Source organism: Helianthus annuus, chromosome 16, assembly GCF_002127325.2.
Source record: "Helianthus annuus cultivar XRQ/B chromosome 16, HanXRQr2.0-SUNRISE, whole genome shotgun sequence".
Taxonomy (NCBI): domain Eukaryota; kingdom Viridiplantae; phylum Streptophyta; class Magnoliopsida; order Asterales; family Asteraceae; genus Helianthus; species Helianthus annuus.
Window position 1 is genome coordinate 203578405 of NC_035448.2, and position 20538 is coordinate 203598942.

The 20538-nt window shown below is 40.2% G+C and overlaps 1 long non-coding RNA gene across 1 annotated transcript; it reads right to left on the reverse strand.

Moving 5' to 3' along the window:
• Positions 1–15619: 15619 nt before the first annotated feature.
• On the reverse strand, positions 15620–17655 carry LOC110918278. Its single transcript, XR_002581198.2, has 3 exons — positions 17096–17655; positions 16107–16178; positions 15620–15679 (listed from the first exon to the last, which is right to left on the reverse strand). It is a non-coding gene; the product is annotated as an uncharacterized LOC110918278 (long non-coding RNA).
• Positions 17656–20538: the final 2883 nt, after the last annotated feature.

Genomic DNA, 20538 nt, shown 5'->3' on the forward strand with positions numbered 1-20538 from the left:
AGCCAGGATAAACATGGGAAGCCCCCACCAGTATTATGAACACAAGGTTTGGGAAGCCCCCACCTTTAGTACACACTAGTATGGGAAGCCCCCACTAGCTATACTTATGCACTATTTTATGTACTTACTTTCTGTGAACTCGCTCAACTAGTTTGTTGATTATTTGCTGCATGCCTTGCAGGACCTTAGGTACATTATGGAGCTTGCACAAGGAGGAGCAGGTCGTTGTGGGATACGGATCATGAACTTATTCTGAATTTATAACTATTTTGAGATTACATACTATGCTTCCGCTATTTAAACGATGTTTGGTTTTGGAACATCAATCATGTCATGATGATTTACATTGATTACTTTATTTATTAAATGCTATGTTTGATATGATTGATGGCTTGATCCTGGTCAGTCACACTCCCAAGCGGTGGTACTCCGCGTGTGGGATCTTGGGGGTGTGACAGATTGGTATCAGAGCCATTGGTTATAGAGAACTTGGTTTTAATATGGGAAAACGTTTTTATTAAAACCGGACTATAACCAGAACAGTGCTCTCAACGATCCACAACGACGCTTCGCTCCACGTGCAAGACTCGACATCCTAGGTAATAAGGTTTACGTTTATTGCCTGTTTGCTAGAACTACTTAGAACTTGCTCGCATTACGCTTAGATACACATGCTTTGATTACATGAGAACACCTATATGCCTACGCTTTTCTGTCATCGCCCTACTCGCGAACCACTCTCATTTACGTTACTTTTACTATGAAGATCATGTCTGGATGAATCAACATGACACAAGCCCAGCTAGAGGCCCTTGTTCAAGCTCAAGTTGCTGCGGCAGTTGCAGCAGCTCAAGCAGGTAGTATATCCTGCACTATAGGCACACACTAGGATCTTTAGATCCTACATTAACTCCCGTATTTAACTTCGTCCTATTCGTACACAATAGGTCAACACGCGCAGCAGCCAGTCTGCACATTCAAGAACTTCATGGACTGTCGTCCAAATTCTTTCAGTGGCACAGAGGGGGCAGTGGGACTCCTCCATTGGTTTGAGAAGCTAGAATCGGTATTCGAGATGTGCGAGTGCCCTGAGGCTCGCAAGGTCAAGTTTGCCACCGGCACTTTGGAAGGAATAGCATTGACTTGGTGGAACGCCCAAGTTCAGATCTTAGGGTTGGCAGCTGCTAACGCCACCCCATGGAACGATTTTAAGGAACTCATCAAGCGTGAGTATTGCACGCGTGAAGACATCCACAAGCTGGAAGACGAGCTGTATAACCTGAAAATGGTTGGATCAGAAATCGAAGCGTATACTAAACGGTCGAACGAGCTGGCCGTTCTGTGTCCAACTATGGTGGACCCCCCATATAAGCGCATTGAGTTGTATCTCAAGGGATTGGCGCCAGAAATTCAGAGCCACGTGACGTCGGCTAACCTCGAAAACATTCAGGAGATTCAGCGCCTCGCTCATCGCATCACCGATCAGGCAGTGGATCAGAATAAACTGCCCAAGCGTGTTAACGCTACTGCTAACGTCACCACCTCAATTACTCCTGCTACATCTGGTGACAGTAAAAGGAAATGGGATGAAGATTCGAGTAAAGGTTCAGCATCTATTCAGCCACAAGCTCAGCAGCAGAAGATCGACCACTACCAGAGTCCTAGTCAGCAATCCTCTGGTAGTCACAGACAGAGGAGATATCAGGGTAGTCAACCTAGGTGCCACAGCTGCAACAGGCATCACCACGGCCCATGTAACAAGGGTCGTTGTCAAAGGTGTCTTAAGATGGGTCACGAGGCCAAAGACTGTAGGAGTCCACGGCCTGCGAATCAGAATCAGCAGCCTCAGCAACCCGCTCCACAGAACCAGCAGCAGCAGCAGCAGCCACAGCGTGGAAACCGGGGATGTTTCCAGTGTGGGGCTGAAGGTCACTTCAAACGCGATTGCCCTCAGTTGAACCAGAACCGCAACAACAACCAGGGTAACGGGAATAACAACAACGGGGGAAACAACAACGGCAATGAAGCTCGTGGTCGTGCATTCGTACTAGGTCGAGGCGACGCAGTGAACGATCCCAACGTGGTTATGGGTAAGTTTCTCCTCGACAATATTTACGTTACTGTTTTGTTTGATTCGGGTGCGGATACAAGCTATATGTCTGTGAAAATGTGTCAACTGCTAAAACGTGCACCAACACTTTTACCCACCAAACACGTAGTAGAGTTAGCTAACGGTAAAAGTCTAGAAGCCACGCACGTAGTTCAGGGTTGTAACCTTATCTTAGCTGGTCAAGCTTTCTCTATCGATCTCATTCCCATAGTTTTGGGTAGCTTCGACGTCGTGATTGGGATGGATTGGTTATCCCAACACCAGGCAGAAATCTTATGCAGTGAGAAGATCATTCGCATTCCTCGTTCGGGTCAGGAACCTCTAGAAGTTCAAGGCGACAAGAGTGGTGCTGTGGTTGGCATCATCTCTTTCTTGAAGGCTCAGAAATGCTTACGGAAAGGTCACACTGCCATTCTGGCACTCGTTACAGACGCGTCAGTGAAGGAAAAGAAATTGGAGGATATTCCAATTGTACGCGATTACCCTCAGGTGTTTCCTGAAGACTTACCTGGCTTACCGCCTCATCGTCAGGTCGAATTTCAGATCGAGCTCGCTCCAGGAGCAGCACCCATAGCTCGCGCACCATATCGTCTAGCCCCATCAGAGTTGGAGGAATTGTCAAAGCAGCTACAAGGGCTCTTGGAAAAGGGCTTTATTCGTCCAAGCTCTTCGCCTTGGGGAGCTCCAGTACTTTTCGTGAAGAAGAAAGACGGTACGTTCAGGATGTGTATCGACTACCGTGAACTCAACAAGGTGACGGTGAAGAACCGTTATCCTCTACCACGCATAGATGACTTATTCGACCAGTTGCAAGGGTCGTGTTACTATTCGAAGATAGACTTGAGGTCAGGGTATCATCAGCTGAGAGTCCGGGATGAGGACGTCTCCAAGACAGCTTTCAGAACTCGTTACGGTCACTACGAGTTTCTCGTTATGCCATTCGGGTTAACGAACGCGCCTGCTGTATTTATGGACCTTATGAACAGGGTGTGCAAACCCTATCTTGACAAGTTCGTCATAGTATTCATCGACGACATTCTGATTTACTCCAAAAGTCAGGAGGAACACGAGCAGCATCTTCGTCTTATTTTGAAACTCCTTCGAAAGGAACAGCTGTACGCTAAGTTTTCTAAATGCGACTTCTGGCTTCGTGAAGTCCACTTTCTAGGCCACGTAGTGAACAAGGATGGGATCCATGTCGATCCATCCAAGGTAGATTCGATCAGAAACTGGCCTGCACCGCGTACACCGACAGAAATACGCCAATTTTTGGGTCTGGCAGGTTACTACAGACGGTTTATCAAGGATTTCTCGAAGATTGCTCAGCCGCTTACGCTACTGACACAGAAGGGTGTTACCTATCGCTGGGGAGAGCCCCAGGAGACTGCTTTTCAGCACTTAAAGGATAGACTTTGCAGTGCACCTATCCTCTCATTGCCAGAGGGCACAGACGACTTCGTGGTTTATTGTGATGCATCCATTCGGGGACTTGGATGTGTGTTAATGCAGCGCGACAAGGTTATCGCTTATGCCTCTCGTCAACTCAAGGTTCATGAACGCAACTACACGACGCACGATTTAGAGCTGGGAGCTGTTGTTTTCGCGCTTAAGATATGGCGACACTACCTGTACGGTACCAGGTGCACGATTTACACCGATCACAGGAGTCTCGAGCATATCCTTAAGCAGAAGGATTTGAATATGCGTCAACGACGATGGGTCGAGTTACTTAACGATTACGAATGCGCTATAAAGTATCATCCAGGCAAAGCCAATGTTGTGGCTGATGCCCTCAGTCGGAAAGACACTTTACCTCGGCGCGTGCGAGCGCTACAGCTTACGATTCAGTCTAGCCTTCCAGCACAGATACGAAATGCTCAGGTAGAAGCACTGAAGCCTGAAAACGTCAAGGCTGAAGCCTTACGCGGCTCACGACAGCAAATGGAACAGAAGGCAGACGGCGCCTACTATGTAACGGGGCGTATTTGGGTCCCACTTTATGGCGGTCTACGCGAACTTGTAATGGATGAAGCTCACAAGTCTCGCTACTCGGTACATCCAGGGTCGGATAAAATGTACCACGACATTAGCACTACTTATTGGTGGCCTAGCATGAAGGCCCACATTGCTACGTATGTTGGAAAATGTTTGACCTGTGCAAGAGTCAAGGTTGAATATCAGAAACCAGCTGGCCTACTTCAGCAACCTAAGATACCGCAATGGAAATGGGAAGAAATTTCCATGGATTTCGTTACAGGCCTACCTAGATCTCAGCGGGGGAACGACACGATATGGGTGATCGTGGATCGGCTCACTAAGTCTGCACACTTCCTACCTATAAAGGAAACGGACAAGTTCTCCACTCTTGCAGACGTATATCTTAAAGAAGTTGTTTCAAGGCACGGGGTGCCCACATCCATCATTTCGGATCGCGACGCACGGTTCACGTCAGAACTTTGGCAAGCAATGCATAAATCTTTCGGCTCAAGGTTAGACATGAGCACAGCATATCATCCTCAGACGGATGGGCAGTCTGAGCGTACGATCCAAACACTCGAAGACATGCTTAGGGCATGCGTTATCGATTTCGGCAACGGCTGGGAAAAGCACCTCCCTTTGGTGGAGTTCTCGTATAATAATAGTTACCACACCAGCATTCAAGCCGCTCCATTCGAGGCATTGTACGGGCGTAAATGCCGGTCACCTCTCTGTTGGGCAGAGGTGGGGGATAGTCAAATTACGGGTCCAGAGATTGTAGTGGACGCCACAGAAAAGATTGCACAAATAAGACAACGCATGGCGGCAGCACGCGACCGTCAGAAAGCCTACACGGACAAGCGTAGAAAGCCATTGGAATTTGAGGTCGGGGACCGGGTTTTATTGAAAGTTTCACCCTGGAAGGGTGTGGTTCGTTTTGGCAAACGGGGCAAACTGAATCCGCGGTACGTCGGACCGTTCGAAATTATAGAAAAGATTGGCAAAGTAGCCTACAAGTTGAATTTACCAGCTGAACTCGGGGCAGTTCACAATGTTTTTCATGTATCGAACCTAAAGAAGTGCCTATCTGATGAAAACCTCAAAGAACTCACTATTGACGAGCGGTTGCAGTTCGTCGAGGAACCAGTGGAAATCACGGACCGGGATGTGAAGGTCCTCAAACACAAGAGAATCCCTCTTGTCCGAGTTCGTTGGAACTCCAAACGTGGCCCAGAGTACACCTGGGAACGCGAAGACAGGATGACAGAAAAGTACCCCCAGTTATTCGAAACCAATGCAACCACTACTGAGGCTGAAGCTACTACTTCGGAATTTCGGGACGAAATTCCAGATCAACGGGGGGAGGATGTGACACCCCAGGAAAACCAGTGAACGCTATAACTTACCTAGCTTCCTCAGTGAGTGCATACCAAATTTCGGGACGAAATTTCCAATTAGTTGGGGATAATGTGACAACTCGTACTTTACCGTCTCGTACATTACGTGTAACCATTGAACTTGTGTGATTATGTGATTATATTGATTGATTGAATGATACGTGTTACGTGCATTATGTGATTAAGTGTTGAAGATATCGAACCGAATAGTATTTCAATCACATCAACCCACTCGGCCCATACAATTGGACTCGAGACCATGAGATAGCCCAAGTGGGGTTTCGGCCCACTTCCTTTCCATACGTACATGTATCTCATTAGGGTTTTTGTTTTCGCAATCTTGGCAACCAAGAACACACACAAACACCAAGCTCTCTCTCTCTCGGCTCGGAACCGAAGACTGCCGAACACCCTTCGAAGCTTTTGAATCTGAATCCCTCTCTTCCCATCTCGGTTAGTATGATGTTCATGATGACGTGTTTATATGATTTTGTTAGTAACCGGATCACATGCTAGTTGGATCGATTGATGATATTTTGTATTTAGTTATATGTTGTATGAATGCATGATAACCGAATGGTATGTTTCTAATTGTTCTTGTTGAAACCCTGGATCGGTTTGTATACTTGTGCTTGTAATCGACTGTGATGATTCTAATGTGCAAACATGTTTAGGGGAAGGCATGGTTGATCTAGAATTCGGTTATATAATTAGATTACGGGTTATGTTTATGTAATTATTGTGAACTGAGGTTGGATATATGAACTGATGATATGAACATGCTTGAAGATGTTATGAAATTGTTAAAAACTGTTGATTGATCCGAATTGTGAAACTGCCTAAAATGTTTGCTGTAATCACGGATTAGATGTTATTATTATGCATGAATTCAGGGAAACCAGTTACACACACGGTTGCGACTCAGATTGCGAGTCGAAACCTCACCGTCTCGACTCGAGACCACAACAGCATGAACCGTAACCACGGTTGCGAGTCCCGTTGCGACTCGTAACCGGACCATGATGAACCGAGACCAGCCATTGCGACTCGCAACCTACAGTTGCGACTCGTAATCTCCTGATATGACTCGTAATCCTCGGTTGCGACTCGAGATCGCCGGTTGCGACTCGAGACCACCATTTACACGCACACTGTTTGGGCCTTCACTGTCACGGGCCCAATGATTTGATTTGTGGACTGTTTGCTATTGGACTAGTGTGCTAATGACTGCTAGTTGGACTGCTTATCTGATTGGGCCGATTACTTGGACTCGTTACATGATTTGAGTTGTTGATACGTGTACGTGTTTGCCATGATTGTATGTGATACAAACGTGCTATATACGAACCTGACTTGCATAATAACCATGATAGGACGTGGTTGACCATTTACTTGCTACCTGTACTCTTTGTGTATCTGCCGAGCAAACCAAGGTGAGTTCACACAGCCAAGGCATGGGATTCCCGGGTTGGGAATTGGGTTGGATATGTTGGATATGGAATGATTACTCGTACTTACGCATACACCAGACTATAGACCATCGTCCTCAGGTTAGTCAGGACACGTTACGTAAAGCCTACGTAACCCAGTATTTGCCATTTGTCTCCCGGGTCGGGAGGACACGTTACGTAAAGCCTACGTAACCCAATACCATCTACTGGCTTCCAGGTCGGAAGGCCACGCTGCGTAAAGCCTACGTAGCCCCCACGCGTACCATTGTCCTCGGGGAAGGGCACGTCACGTAAAGCCTACGTGACCCTGTACGTTTTCCCTGTTCTCGGTAAAGAAGAACACATGGTCGGAAGTTAGTCTAGTAAGTACCGTTAATGAGAAGCCCTCATTAGCCAGGATAAACATGGGAAGCCCCCACCAGTATTATGAACACAAGGTTTGGGAAGCCCCCACCTTTAGTACACACTAGTATGGGAAGCCCCCACTAGCTATACTTATGCACTATTTTATGTACTTACTTTCTGTGAACTCGCTCAACTAGTTTGTTGATTATTTGCTGCATGCCTTGCAGGACCTTAGGTACATTATGGAGCTTGCACAAGGAGGAGCAGGTCGTTGTGGGATACGGATCATGAACTTATTCTGAATTTATAACTATTTTGAGATTACATACTATGCTTCCGCTATTTAAACGATGTTTGGTTTTGGAACATCAATCATGTCATGATGATTTACATTGATTACTTTATTTATTAAATGCTATGTTTGATATGATTGATGGCTTGATCCTGGTCAGTCACGCTCCCAAGCGGTGGTACTCCGCGTGTGGGATCTTGGGGGTGTGACAATAGAAGCATAATACCATGAAAATTTTAGAAAATTTACAACTTTTGGCTATTTACGTAATTATGTGCAATTAAGGGTAACATTGAAATTACTTCTGGTATACTAATTATTTATCTATAAATTAGTTATCCGATGGAAAACACTAATAATGAACCTGTTAACGAGGTCAATCAATCCGAGCAACAATCAGGGGATCAATATATGACTAGGCAGGATATAGAAAATATCGTTGCTCAAGGGATAGCTAACACTATTCCAACAATGATAGCTCAAGGGATAGCCAACGCTATTCCAGCAATCGTTGCTGCTGTTAAAAATCCAATAGAACCACAGCAAATCATTCCTAGCAAACGTATTTCTGAAGATAACTTCAGTAATAGCGTAAACGGAGGAAATAATCATGTTAATCATGATAAGGAACTAGGACAAGCTCCGCTCTCTAAGAAAAAGAAAGCTGCAACGCCTGGTTGCACTTACAAGGAGTTCCTTGCCTGTAAACCTATAGAGTTCGCAGGCAATGAAGGGGCAACTGCGGCACTGCGTTGGTTAGAGAAAACCGAGGCAGTAATCAGAATAAGTAAATGTGCTGAAGAAGATAAGGTTATGTACGCTTCGCACCTTTTTAAGGAAGAAGCATTAGAATGGTGGAATACAGTATTGCAGGCTAAAGGAAGTGACGTGGCCTATGCCATAAGTTGGGAAGAATTTAAGCAATTAATAGAAAGAAAATTCTTTCCTAAATATGAAAAAGAGCAGATGGCGAATAAGTTTTTAAGTCACCGAATGGTAGATGTAGATTGTCGAGGGTATACTTCAAAATTCTTTGAGTATGCCAGAATTGTACCTACTCTGGCTTCGCCGGAACCGGTACTTATCTCTCGTTATATCTGGGGTTTGATTAGTGAGATTCGTGACATTGTCAAAGCTGCAAGACCCCGCACGATTGACGATGCGGTAGAGTTAGCCAACACTCTAACTGACGGACTGGTACGCACTCGAGAAGAAAATAGGAGGAAGGATTTAGCCCAGAAAATTACCCAAGAATTTCATATAGGTAATAGTAACAATTTCAAGAAAAGAGAAGACGGGCGATTTTCCACTATCCCATTTTGCAACACCTGCAAGGGAAAGCATTTTGAAAAATGCAAAGGATGCTGCAATTACTGCAAAATTCCAGGACATCGAGAAGAGGATTGCAGGAAAAAGAAGGCAATAACCTGCTACAATTGTGGAGAACCCGGACATTACAGAACAAACTGCCCGAAATTAGGCAATCCAGCAAACGAAAAGACTGCAGAAGGGACTACCAAGAAAAACGCAAGAGCTTTTCAATTAACTACCCAGGAAGCTGAACTAATTCCTGACATCATAGTTGGTACGTTTTAGTTCACAACGTTTATGCAAGTATTATTTGACTCTGGTGCAAACCAAAGTTTTATAAATACTTCATTCTGCCAAGCCCTTAACCAACCTTAGACAGACTTTTACAGTTGAAACAGCAGATGGGAATTACGTTAAACTAAATAAAATTTTTGCGAGAAGCAAAGATAAAATTTGGACATAAATTTTCTGCAAAAACTTGTTACTAATTAAATTTAGACGGATTCGATGTTGTATTAGGAATAGATTGGTTAATAGCCAACCATGCTTGAAATCTCTATGATATAAGTTCCGTAGAAATCCATACACCCGCAAGAGAATTAGTAATAATAACCGGGGATAAACCACAAAAGTCACTAAAATTTATATCAGTAATGAAGCTGGCCAGTTCCTCAAGGAAACAGGGATAATATATATAGCATCAATAGTTGTTGATACCAAAAGATAAGAAAATAAAAGACATTCCGATTATATCACCATTTTCCCAAAACTTAACAGGATTACCACCCAATGGAGAAATAGAATTTAGAATTCCTCTAAATTCAGGAACTGTACCGATAGCTAAGACACTATGTTAGCATCCACTGAAATGTTAGAATTAGAGAAACAATTAGATTAATTACTAAGTAAAGGATTTATACGACCAAGTTCCTCCCTGTAAGGATACTCCAGTATTGTTTGGAAAGAAAAAAAGACGAATCAACAAGAATGTGTATCGATTATAGGAAACTAAACAAAGTTGCAATTAGGAAACGATACCCATTACCTAAGATTGATAATCCATTTGATCAACTTTAGGAAGCCCATAAATCTAGGTATACCATGCACCCCGAAAACAATAAAGATTTAAGAAACAATTTCTGGTAAATAAGAATGAAAAAGGATATAGCTAGTTATGTATCTAAGTATCTTACTTGTTCACAAGTTAAGGTAGAACACCAGAAACCTTTAGGATTACTACAACAATTAAAAGATCCCTGTATGGAAATGGGTTCTCATAACAATAGATTTTGTTACCAAGTTACCCAAACCCAGAAAAGCTATGCAGACAATCGTCGGAAGCCGTTAGAATTTCAAGTCAAAGATAAAGTACTTTTAAAAAGTTTCTCCTTGGAAAGGAGTAGTACGATTCGGTAAGAAAGGAAGCTAAGTCCAAAATACGTAGGACCATTTCCAGTAGTCCAACGGATAGGACCAGTTGCTTATCGCCCATAACTACCAGAAGACCTAGTTGGAGTACATGATGTGTTCCATGTATTCAATCTCAAGAAATGTTTAGCAAAACGAATCCCTGGTCGTACCTCTTCAAGATATAGAGGTAAACGAGAAGTTTAAGTTCATAGAGAAACCACTACAGATAGAAGATAAAAAAGTCAAGTAGGATGCAAAGAAAGGACCAGAATACGCTTGGAAACTGGAATCAGAAATAAAGCGAAAGTACCCTCATCTATTTTAGTAAATCTCGAGGACGAGATTTTTCTTAAGGTGGGGAGGATGTAACAACTGCCACTAAAATCAATAATTAGGACGATAATTAGTCAATAAGAAAACCCTAATTGAGACACCCAAGTAATTTTGCACTAACCCTAAAATTTTCATAACAAACGGAACCAGGATCAGGGCCCCTAAAACTCAGGGGGGTTAAACCCTAATGGATATTTATCTACTAAAATTTCTGTAGAATTGAAATTTGTTCGTACAAATGACTCATCAAGGCTATCTGGACACGAAACAACCTAGGCTAGAAAGTAGACCCGTCGCGCCACGCGACGGGTACACATGTCTCTTTCGCGTGGCGCGAGGGGGGACAATTTTTGGGTATAAATAGTCGGGTCTGGGACTTGACATTCTGCTTTAATTCGACACTCAAATTCCTATTATGCTGTGAGTTATAGTCGAAACAATCCAACAACACACACAATTCACGAAGTGCTGCCGCAATCAGGGTAATAACTCGATCGCTATTACGATTCAACGTCCGATCGATTATAACTATCCAACGATTGTCCGAGTGCTGCTCAAATTGAGCTTGTACTTTGATTATTCATCATGATTTCGACTTGAATATTTGAGTGCTGTTCGAATTCGGACTATGCTCTGTTATTCGTTGTGAATCCGATTGAATTATTAAGTATCGCACTTGTTAATCGTTGTGAGGGTTTGATCTCGTGAATTGACGTAACCGCTGTATTAGTTACTAACCCCAATTGCGTGTATTGTGAATTAAATTAGGTTTAATCAAGGCTAATCAGTAGGCTTATACCTTGCCCGTTAAATCTGCAATGTGAGTCATTCTCTTTTTATCAAATGTTTTTCAATACTCCAAATTATTTTCCAAATGTTATAATTACAGGGATTAAGTCGTGGTTATCTTGACCGCTGGCTAGTGGGGTATTGTGCACATTACTAATTTCTCACGGTTAGGCAATAAGCCCTAACAGGGGTTAGGCTAATAAGACCTAACAGTGACAAAACGTCACTAATTGGGTGACTGGACCCAATAGTGGTATGACCATCGTCACACGGGTGGCAAGGCCAGATATTAATTAAGATACTGCCATAGTAATCGCTCTTGTGCTGTAATTTATAACTACGTGTCATTTTATCAAAATGAATGATTCACTCAGTATTTCCCCGCTGACAAAACCTTTTTACAACATGTTTCAGGTGACATACTGTGATTTCAGTATACGTGCTACGGAGCACCATCAAGCTTGAAATAGTGGCTCAATTAAATAAATAAACATGTTTGTAAAATAATGAATTTATGATATTTACGGGGTTATCCCGAAATGTAAATAAATAATACTCGGGCAAATTTTCAAAGTTTAAAACGATCCTGTTAAGACTTCCGCTGTAAACATAAATACCACGGGTTTTCTGTCCCGCGGCTCCTGGACCGGGTCAAACCGGGTACGGGGGTCGTGACACTTGGTGACGGTCTTTATCACATAATAGGGTTGTGCTAGGGTTCTTGATTTAGGTGAGTGTCTATATCACATAATAGATCATTAATCCTTTAGGGTGAAAATTGCATAAGTAACCTTAGAAGTAATATTCAGTAATTTAATAAAATCAAGTGTTCTGCTAATACTTGTCGCTGTGAGGCTCGAGGTTATTAATAGGTCTCGGTTTGATTTATAGCTAGGTCTAAGAAATTGGTCTAGTCCTTAAACATTGTCTTGTCTATTAAACCAAGATTAAAATCCATAGTTGCCTTAGACTTTCGCGCTGTGAGGTAGATCGTCTTATTTAGGCACTTTCAAGAAGTTATAGGACTGTGAGGAAATCTAAAAACCGATAAGCGTAACAGCCTAGGTAGTGCCACAAGAATCACCTTGAGAGGGATTGAGGGGCTTAGTTGGTATCTTAATAGGTTTGGCATTCAAAGATCCCGGTAAACTTGCGTCTAGCCTAGGTAGCCTTCATCATCTCTTGAGTTCAGTCGTCGTTCCAGTTTGTGTCTAGTTCGTCTAGTTAGTATAATTTTAATTATATTTTCAGGATATTTAGAAACCCCCCCCCCCATCAAATAAACAATTAGTTAAAGTCCGTGTCAGTCTAAGTCTAGATATAGTCATTAGCGTAATTTAGTAGAGTCTCTTGGGTTCGATACTCGGACTTCCTTAGGCTATATTGCATCGATCGGTATACTTGCCGGTCGTGTGGTTTAGGTTTCAGAGAATCTTAGTTTTATAAATTTAAAACTTAGAGAGTCTAGTTTAGGGTTTATTTTAGTTAATTTAGTTAAACCATTTTTAGCACATCAAGTTTTTGGCGCCGTTACTGGGGATTCTTTGGCAATTGCGTTGATTACTTTATTTGGACTTAATTGACATCATACGTGCTACTTGCTTTTGTATATTGAGTCGTAGGAGTCTAATTGTTCGTGTCTTTTATTTTTCTTGAGTCTTGTAAGTATGTGTGAAATTTGTGGAGGGCCCCATTTTACAGTTAAATGCCCACAATATGAGGGGTCCCCTGCAGATTATGATACTAACCCCTTTGTGCAGCCACAGCAATATTCTTCACAGGGGTATTCCACAAATACTAGCGAGAGGTTTCCACATTTTTTCACGCTCATTGAAGTAATTATGATTTGCGTGCAGACGATAAAAGAATTTCAGGAGTGCAGGGATCCAAGGTTTCTGAAAATGATCGGCATACTTGAGCGAATGATCGGGCTAATAGGCCCAATGATAGAGTATGACCTCAGTCGGCAAAGGGATCCAAGGTGTGAAGAATGTGGTGGACCACACTGGTATGAAGAATGTGCGATCGCTGCTCGGTTGGAAATGGGTTGGGGAAACAGAGAGCAGAAGCAACAAATACAATGGGGCGATTATGATGATGAGTGGATTACAGTTCAAAGCTCAAATTACAAGGCGATAGTGATCCCCGAGCTTGCTGATGGGGAGACGATATGGGGATATGTGGAGAGTAAAGCAGAAAAAGTAGAGATAGAAAGAAAAAGAGAAGAGGATGAAGAAGTTGAGCAACCATCTAATGAAGATCAGATGTACTGGGAAAATGAATTTATGGAAGAATTAAATGGGTTGCCGGTAGATGAAGAGGTAAAGGAGTTTGATCCGGAGGGAAACCTTGCTTATTTAGAAGCTTTACTTGAAGGAAGCCCAATGACGGACATCAAACAAGAAGAAGTGGTTGTGGGAGAGGAAGAGCACCATAGTTGGCCCGTGGTAGGGGTAACTGAAGATTCAAGGCCACGGGAGAGGGCAAGAAAGAAAGAACCTGGAAACCGGAGATGGTTCCGGGTCCGAAGAGGGGCGAAACAGAAGATGGAGCAATTGAAGGACAACCACGACCGCTCTTATCGTTTCATGCCACGCATTCGGTTAATGCCAAGTAAGTTTAAATTCTGGTGGTCAGACCCGTTTGAAATTTTTAAAATCTTTTATAATTCCACCATTAAATTTTTAAATATTTTTGTGGATCGTGTGGAATTAAACGGGTTGGATAAGGTCCAGATCAAAGAGAAGCCTCCTGATTAAATTCAAGTGTGAGGAGGTTTTGTAGAGTTTTGTAATTTTATATATATTCGGTAGTTTGTGGCGTTGAGTCGTTTATTTTGTACCATGAGTCTAAATTAGTTGTTTTTGAGTCGTTATTTTAGAGTCGGTACTACTTTGGTTTTTGCTTGTTTTTGTTTATGCAGGTTTGAATATGTACCACCCGTACTCAATCTCCATTCGGGTGATTTTGGAGCTGCTGTTCGAATTTCAGGCATTTATCAAGTGTACCAGTCAGTGTCAAAGCCGATCGCGAACGAAATGCTATACGATCGAGCTGGATTGGATGAGATTTTGGAGCTTACGCATGAATTAAACCAGCTAAGCCCTTTCCGATTTGCCCTTGTTTTTTTATTTCTTATTTATTTTTAGTTTTTTAGTCGGTTTCCATCCTACATCCTACATTGAGGGCAATGTAGAGTTTAAGTGTGGGGATGGGAACTATCATTTAGTGTCTAGGTTAGTAGTGTCTTGAGTCATAAAATATAAAAATATAAAAATACAAAAAAAAAATTCAAAAAAAAAAATTCAAAAAATCAGAAAATGTCTTTTGAAATAAGAAGGTTGCAAAATAAGAAGCGGAAAATGATAGAAAAGTCGGGTTTTTGTTCGGGTTCAAATAATGACAATATGAGATTAATATAATCGTGTTTGTGTCTAGTTTGGGATGTGCGGGTAGGCCCGATTCGGTTCTAGGTTCCTTTGATCTTAAAAATACCTAATTGTCGGTCTACTAGTGGGTTCTCATCTAGGGAAAGTGGGGAAATTGAAACCGCCAATAATAATATAAGAGATCTCGTTATAAGTTAAGATCGTTAGAGTTTCTTGTCATATCTCGTTGAAAAATGAAAAAAAAGGAAAAAAAAAAGAGCTAGGAACTGAATGAAAGTAGCTCATTTCTATGTAGTCTGCGGTTGGGGATAGCGACTCTACAGCCGGATTACCGCTAGGGTGTGTGAAATCGACCTTGCAAAGAAAATAATAAAAAGTACCGAAGCCTAAGTAATCCGAGTTGGGGATAGCGACTCTACAACCGGAATGCCTCTGGGTTAGGGAAAGCAATGTCTACGCTCGAGAAAAGAAAAAAAATGAAAAAAAATGAGAAAAAAATGGAAAGAATAGTTTTGATTTTAAACTCTCTTGATCTTGGTATAAAACGGTTAGGAAATAGCACAGTGGTTGTTCCTTTTGTCCTATAAGCTTGAGGGGGGATTAGGTGTGTCACACCCCAACCAATGGCGGAAACATCGGGATGAGACGAAGTGTGAAGATTGCTAGAGACATCATAACGCTATTTGTGACAATATTTAATAAACCGATTTCATTTCATAATTCATTTGTCAACATTACAAGGAAATCAAATAACATCAAGTTCAAGGGAAATACAATACAACATAATCATAATTGATACAACGATTAAACCTAAACGTCTATATGTGTTTCTAGGCATCAACGCTACTTCATTTCATAGCATCATCATCCTCAACCTGTAACATGTTTAAAATAAAGTTCAATGCAAAAGCAAAGGCGAGTATACAAGTTTGGTACATACGTATCAAAAGATAAGTTTAAACAATTCCATGTGGCAAGCTCTTGATACGAGATAAACTATAAAATTGGCATGTGTCAAACATATCAAACCAATAATGAAACGCAATATGCTCATGACATAACCACAAGTCTACGGGCGGGTCGTTAATCCTATAGCGCTACATATGTCATGGTTAGGCTCATACGAAGTTAATGATAAGTTCAACACATAAGTATCACCCAAGTTTAAAGTATCAAGTAATCAAATAAGCATGCGTGTAATAGGAATGTTTATGTATTATGATAAAGTTTGTGTGTAAGTTTATAAATAACATGTTACACCCCAAAAAGTGGTAAACGAAAAAAGGGGTCAAGTATACTCACATTGGTTGCGTTGTGATTTCTTGTAAGTACGCACGAGTAAGATTGGAAAGTCGAACGAACGAAACGGTTAACCTAAATAATTTAATATCACATAACAATTTCATTATTATTTATAGGTTAAACAATATTCCTATTAATTACGGTTTGCAAATTTATTATTTAGATGTAATGATTTAAGTATTTATTCATATTTTAAAGTTTATTGAGAACAATAATAGGTTTAGTTCTACGTAGGAAAGAATTTATTTATAATAGTTTCAAACTAAGGTAGATGGTAATAAGCTTAGTTTTATATAAGAAAAACAATTAGAGATTCATATATAAATAGTAATATCCAACTTCTCTTATAACAAATATTTCTAACATAGTTAAAAATATGATTAGTTTTGTAAAACAAATTTAAGATTTCATAATAAGAAAATAATAATCAGATTATAAAGTTATTACACAACCTTGTTATATAAAGGAAACGATTTTGGTTTAAAAAAATAAATAAATAAGAACCGCTAGACTGCCCCTATCTATTTGTGTTGTAACCGTAATTTTATTTAATTTAAACAAAAACTGGTTTCGTCTCTTTGAATACCCTGCCGAAACAGACGAGACCCAGCCAACAGTTATTTTTTTTTTATTTGATCTTGACAAACATCTATCTCATCCGCTGTTAATAATTATCATCTTCACTATTAGAAACAAATCAACAGGGAACTCTACAACTATAATCTATTTTCTTTATTTTAATGTGGAGTTCATGTATTCATAATACATTCTATAGTTGCTCTTTTATTCATTTGCGGATGTTAAAAAAATTAGAACGAAAAGAAAATAAAAAGGTCATCTTCTTCTTTGAATTATAACACCCAACGAACAGGAACATGGAACCAAAACTAAATATTTTGAATCATCTATATATAACTTGTTTTTCTTAATTCACAGTTGTTGTCTTATGTATATAATCAATATGAATCGACAAGGTAACGAAAATATACCGAACACAAAGCGAGTGAGTCTACACCGATGGTATGAGTTCCGGCCTTGGCTTCGTCTTGTAGGTGCAACGTTTATTGAGTGGAAAAGAGACAGACGCGAAACGTGGCCAAACAGTTAAGCCCGATGCGAACCCAGTTCCAGCGAAGGTCTCCAATGTCGAACACACGAACACGTAAACGAACGTCGTGGGTCTCCGGTCGTCTTCTCCGTTCTCCGGCGAAGTCTTGAAGGTTCCGGCGACTCAAGGTTTCTGGAACTCCGATCTCTGGCAGCCGTAAATTAACGAGGGAGTGGGTGAGAGTTTTCGAGAGTGACAGAACGGTTCCGGAGAACTTCAAACGGGATGTTTCTTGGTTGTTTAAACAGTAGGTGTGTTCGTGAGGGGTGTTGTGAGGGTGTAGAACAAGATATGTATAATGGTTGTGGAGGTTTTGGTTATTAAAGCATTCACATGTCTCGGGAATTAAGGAAATGGGTTGGTGTTAAGAGGGTATTAAGTGTGATTTAGGTGGGAGATGAGAGCCATAAAAACCACCAATGGGTTACTCATGTTTCGCCACACATGGATCAGCTTATTGATTATTGATTGGTTCTTTTTGTCCATCGTGATAAAATGTTGTTTTTAAATGAATAACACTATTCTTTAAAATAATATATTACTCAAAGTATGATATATCAAATTCTTTAAAGTATAAGTGAATGAATAACAATATCATTATGTTAAATCTTTGGCTGAAAGGGTGACTGCAGATTGAGTCATGGCTGCGTATATGGCTGACTAAGTCAGCTAAATACCCTTTTTTTTATTTTGTCATATGTACTCCTCATTTGGTATAATGTTAACTTTAATCATTCATCATAACAAGAATTGTGCAATCTAACCATTAAGCTTGATTCAGCCATGAAATGGGTTTTTATATCACAATCGGCCACTAGGCCATCTTACAACTTTTCATGTTTGGCGCTATAAGTTTGGTTAAAATAAAATATATTGTGTATTTAGTAATTCATTAACCATATTAATGTTCAACTTATACAAAACATGGAATTAAATAAGTTTGTATAAAAATAAGGTATAGGTCGTGAATTATGAACATATAATATCAAGTGTAAAAAAAATAAACGATGTATAATTCATGTGAAATGATTAATTTTATTACGATCAAAGTCTCGGATTACGATAATACGAAACGAAATACGATAACATGAGATTACCAGTTTCCGAAAATAGAAATACGTTACAAGCTTTCTAATTAAAGAAAGTTATGAAAAAGCGAGGCGTTACAGTCTCCCCTCCTTTAGGAAATTTCGTCCCGAAATTTATTCAGAAGTAAGACTTGAAAGGGTTCAAACGATTTAACAGACTTGATCGCGAACGGGGTTCGTATAAAGACAAAGAATAATGAAAGAAAAAAATAAAAATAAATAAATAAGGGGAGTATAAAAGCGAATGATTGATTTTGATACTCAATTATGTGTATGAGAATAGCGTAAGTATAGAATAAACGAAGGCGATGCTAAGAATGAGGTCTCGTCGTGGATAGTATGATATAACGCGTTTGTGAGTTGTCTAGAGTTTGTATTAGGTCCAAAGGTCTGCAAAACACTGAATTTCTCATGGCACGTTTTACGAAAGTTTGGTAACATGATGAAAACACTTATATATAGGAAGTACCAGCGGCGTATCCACCATATTTTGACCATATTACGCCCGTCTCGTATTCGGTGTCATGTTACGTTCTGTGTTTTTACCATACGCAGTAGTATACTTCATGGTTCTCATGCGCCAATCACTATAATCCCGTGTGCACCCGCGATTATACTGATCGTCGCATGATCCACATAGCTTGTACTAGTTATGTATGAATCAGGGTATATATAAATTATAAGAATGCAGTATATAAGCAAGTCCATGCTTAAGTATGTATGGGACCCACGTAAGCGAATCCCTTGGATTTCGCTTGCGTACGGGTACGAATGTATGAATCATGAGTAAGAATGTAAGCATGCGTATGAATATATATAATAGTATACGTATGAATAAGTATGTTGGTATGAACATGAAACGTATGAGCATGAACATGAAAAAGTGAATGAGCATGAATGTAACTAGGTATAAGTAATGACAATTGTGTGTACGAAATAAATCGAATACAACGAATTTGAGCGTGTAAAATGATCAAGAAGTTGAGGGTATGTAAAACAAATGATAGGTGAAGTCGACGTGCGATATTGACTAAAAGGTGTACGATGGTATGCGTGTATAGTTGTTTAAGCGAAACATTGAGTTTATCGAATCAAAATAGATTGAGTTTAACTAGTAATGTAGATCCTAGCCTGTGTAAAAAGGAATATAAGGTACTTGGTTATACATAACGTGTTTTGTAAGGAATGGAAATGCTACTTTTGTTTTAAAAGAAAATTTACGTAAGTTGAAGACCGCCGGTCCCCATGAAGTCTTCTTGCCCACGTTTTTTTGAAATTCGAATGTCGTATTGAGAGGTGTAAAAAAAATTCATTGTAAATAATAAGTTCGTATTATTCCAAAGGATCTTGCATTAAAATGTGAAATTTGAAATTTGGAGGTTCTTGTGAAAACGTTGATTCTTAAAAGAAGTTTAGCAATGAAAATGATTCGTTGGTTTTGAAAAGAGTTTGTGGTAAAACGATCTTATAATATATATATATAAGATCCTATCAATATATGAGAAAATTGGTTTGATTTACGATTGAGAGTGGAAGTCTTTAGTATAATGATGTAATGTGAGTGCGTTTTAGTGGTTAGGTTAAATATGAAGTTCATGGGCAAGAGATCCATTGGACCGATTAAGTTGATAGGTAGCATCTCACAAGGTTTTGAAAATCGGGTGATAAAACGTTTTAAGGCATGATTGGGAATTTTCGCGTATATCATTTACGTTAAATAGGTTACGAGATAAAGAATACGTTTGATAAAATAACAAATTTTGAAATTCGCACAAGTAGGGATTTTGACGAACGATAAATGATTTAGGTGCAAAATATGTTGGTAACGATCACCTAGGTAAGGGAATCACCCCTAACTCGTCGGGGATGTCGTTTTAAGAAAAGAAGGAGTGGAGTTATTCGTCAAGGTAAGGAAATCACTCCTATCTCGATGACGTGTCTCCATTTTGGTGTTACAAAGAATGTAAACAAAATTGAGTGACGTTTTGAAATCATGCATATGTATACTATATGAAAAGATTTAGTATGATGTGTGTGTGAGAAAAATGATCTCGAAAAACAAATTTGAATTTGTAAAGAGAGAATTGTATCATATAAAAGCGATGATAGTAAAGCATAGGTTGATTAAAACTTGGATTGTTCCAAAACGGAACTTTGACTAAACCAAAGTAGTCGAAAATTCCTTTGAATTTGAGAATCATGCTTTGGCCTAATAGGTGGAATACTCTTGCCGATA